This window comes from Crinia signifera, chromosome 19 (assembly GCF_055691185.1).
Source record: "Crinia signifera chromosome 19, ASM5569118v1, whole genome shotgun sequence".
In the NCBI taxonomy this organism is placed as follows: domain Eukaryota; kingdom Metazoa; phylum Chordata; class Amphibia; order Anura; family Myobatrachidae; genus Crinia; species Crinia signifera.
In genome coordinates this window covers 95,608,357-95,612,431 of record NC_139226.1, presented here as the reverse complement: position 1 = coordinate 95,612,431, position 4,075 = coordinate 95,608,357, and positions in this window count along the sequence as shown.

The window sequence follows — 4,075 nt, the reverse complement described above, 5'->3', positions numbered from 1 at the left end:
AATACATGTGAAGTAATGCGCGTCCCCTCGCGGGGCTAAAGCGGAAAAAATAATATGACCAATCAATTTGAATATAATAAAAAGTGGTGACTGATGATTTGAGTCCATACGGTACTGTATTAGTAGGATGAAAAAAAGTCCCAGCTAGGTTTGTGCCCCCTGTTATATTTTTAGTTTATTTCTGTGACGAGTGCCAGATTAAGAACCCTATGGGCCTGGAGCTGAAATTTACAAAGGGCCTATTGTGTGCCATTGCCAATGGTGTGACCACCTATTTGGGGATGATACCAGTATGTAAATATATTATGGTGTATTTCAAACAAATAATAGACATATTGCACCTGATCTCCCATCTAAAGTGACAGGAGAAAATTGGGTGATATGTAATTTATCTTTTTTTTTTACGTTGAAGGTGCTCATTATGGTCAAATAGAGCTGGCATGGTGGCTAAACACATCCAAACCAATGGTTGCACCGTTAATAGTCTTGCTTGGCCGCTCAAACAAGTGACTTTTTGCAGAATTCAGCTAGCCACCCTTTTTTGCGAACTGAAATGCCAGTGAATATGATCCATAGAAAGAAATATATACAGAGAAAATAGAAAAAATCCATATATATGTGTGTATATAATAGTGTTCATTCTAGCACCCGCTATCTTTGAAAACCCATGCAGTTCCTCTTCCCTGCCTGGGATGTTGCTCTCTGCTGTGGTGTTTCTAGCACAGTGTGGTCTGTATATCAGCACTAATATACAAACCAGACCTTTGCTATAAACACCAAAGCAGACAGCGACATCCCAGGCAGGGAAGAGGTACTGCATGGGTTTTCAAAGATAGGGGGGGCGCAAGGTGATGAGGGAGTGAGGATGACAGTGGGACGGAATGGGGTGAGGTTACGGAGGACGAGAGGGGTTAGGTGATGGGCTGGCAAGAGAGGGTGAGGGGATATGGAGGGCAAGAGGGTGTGAGGTGTCAGGGGAAAAGGGGTGAGCTGACAGTCAGTGAGATGGGGGGGCAGAGGGCTTGAGGTAATGAGAAGAAAGCGACAGGGGGTGAGAGAGGATGAGGTGGTGGGGTGTGAGGTGATGGCTGCGAAAGGGGGGTGAGGTAACACTCAGGTGGAAGTGGAGAGAGGAGGCGGGTCCCATTCTTACCATAATAAGCAGGTCTCCCGTTCCCTGGTCAGCTGCTGCTGCTGCTCTCCGGCCATCTCCACGGGTCTCTTGTGCCCCAGACGCTAACGACCGCTGCTCTGCTGCTCCTCGGTCCCTGTCCAAGGCACCGCTGCTGTCAATCACTACCCGCGCGGCAGATAAAAAAAAAAGTCAGAAATGAGAGGGGGGCACGTGCCCGGGTGCCCCCCCTAAGTCCGCCACTGCCTGCTGTATGCGGCTGCAGCTGTAGCAGTCAGCACAGCCCGGCACCGCACCTCTCAAACGCTGGGCACTTCAAAGCCTAGGGGGGCGGACTCCCCCTGTATCCATCCACTCCTGACTCCCTGCTGCCAGCCTGGCAGGCCCGACCGGCCACATAACCCCAGCCACTCGCAGATGTGCGCACTGCGCGGCGCTGCACATTATGATTTAAATAAAAGAGGGGGGACTTCGGCATGCCGGGCGGACGGTAGCACCGGGCCCCTTTGATCCCTTGGGCCCCGGTGCACTGCACCGTCTGCACCGGCGGTAGTTCCGCCCCTGTCTAGGCGTGATGATATAAATGCATGTATGACTTTAGGCAGGTCTTCTGAGGGAATTAAGTGCTTGATTCTGGCTATATTTCCTAGATGATAGAATGAGGATTTGATTGTGGCTGACACCTGATGTTTAAGTGTCATATATATATATATATATATATACTGCTCCAATACTGCCGGCACTCAATTCAAAAGAGACAACTTGCTCCAGGTGCCAGAAGATAATAAGTATACATCCAAATATCCCCGCAGGGAAAGAACGGCACTCAGGAGACAGACAGCTTAACTCAGTGGCTTATATTTAAGCATAGAGGACGTTTCGGGGTATGAGCCCCTTCATCAGCTCTTACCTTACCGGTAGGTAAGAGCTGATGAAGGGGCTCATACCCCGAAACGTCCTCTATGCTTAAATATAAGCCACTGAGTTAAGCTGTCTGTCTCCTGAGTGCCGTTCTTTCCCTGCGGGGATATTTGGATGTATATATATATATATATATATGATAACGTGAAGTATGCAATTATAGTAAGTAAGTTTTATTTATATAGCGCATTCTCTCCAACGGGACTTAAGGCGCTTATAATATGTATTCTCTAAATAATACACTTCTGTACAAGAAATATAGGGGGTTATTCACATTCATTCATTTAAAAAATAAATGTTGCATGCACCACTGTGCACGTCAAACCTACGTAAGCAATATGCGAAGGTACGCCCATACCCATGCAAACGTGCGTCTTCGCAATGGTACACAAATGGGAGTGGACTAATACTATCCCGCACACTTGTGTGTTCGTTGGTAGAGTCCGATGGCCACACCATCATCCTGCTGTGCGAACATACATAACAAGCGAATTTTCTCGGAAAGGGCAACAAATACACACACGGAACCCAATTAAACACGCTCATCAATACACTTCAATTACATCGCAAGCCTTACATCATTGTGTCAATTGAAAAGAATTAAATAATTACCACTCAATTATGACTTACTAATTAATGTTTTCTCAACTTGTTTTGGCTATGTGTAATGTGAGAAACTAACTTTTAAACTTGTAAGTGTTGTGCTTTTGTTTACAGCAATGTTGGGGGAGTTTGTAATGTGTAATATGTGAATATATTTGAAGTCACTTTATATTTGTCCTGATTGCATCATGTTTTTTATTTAAATTTTGCCTAGGAATATATAAAGTTGTATTTATATGTCCAAGTCCCCAACCCTTGATTTTTTGTTGTGTATGAAATATGTGATATTTTTATAAATATGTACTTTAATCTGTAGTTTACCCAATAGAGTTTTAATGTTTTTAACATATTAAAATATTGTCAATTCAAACATTTACATTTTATGCCATATATTGCCACAAAACTCCAAGTATACCCACACCCACCCATACTGACCCACATAATTATTGTAGAATCCCTCTTCCCAACCATACACAAGTGAAATCCCCAAACTTTAACACCGTAATGTCAAAAATAAAACCCCCATTAAGTAAAAAACACAAACAATTAATCAAAATACAACAACATTTTATTTTTTCAACTTGTGATTTTATTCATGTTTTTTTCTTTAAATTTTAATACCAAACTAGGTTTTAACAATTGTGGTGAGAGAGGTCACATATATCACTGCATCTCTTAAATGTCGTGCCAGATCAATGAGAAGCCTTTGCATCACCTGTCTGTCAGTGCTGTAGGGATGGAAAGGTATTGAAAATTAAAAACCACATGTGAGTTAGAATGTAATTCTGTAAACAATACATTTACACACACACACACACACACACACACACACACACACACACACACACACACACACACACACACACACACACACACACACACACACACACATATATATACACACACATATACATATTTCTCATATGACACTTACCTCCTGCATTATCCTGACACATCAATTGGAGGGGATGCAGTTAGTATCCCGGCGGTCCGAATCCCAACCGCCGAAATCCCGGAACTTTGTCCCTCTATGGGTGTCCACGACACCCATAGAGGGAGAATAAATTAGTGTGCCGAGCGTAGCACCGGGCCCACTGCGTGGCGAGTGCAGCGAGCCCGCAAGGGGAGGTGATCCATGTCCCCCCCCCTTGTCGGGATTTCGGCGGTCAGGATTCCGGCGTTGGGATTTTGACCGCCGGGATTTCATACCGATCCCAATTGGAGGTCTGTCTGTGTCCCCATGTCTTCATATTGGTTGGCATCAGGAATCTGGGTAGGGGATACTGACCATTGTCTGGATGTGTGGGATTAGGGGGGTGATGGGGTGTATGACACAAGGGATGTGTATTGGGAGGGGGATAAGGCAGGTTGGGTGGGTGGCGGTGTGGCACTTTGTGCTTGCTGTTCCTCAATGGGGTT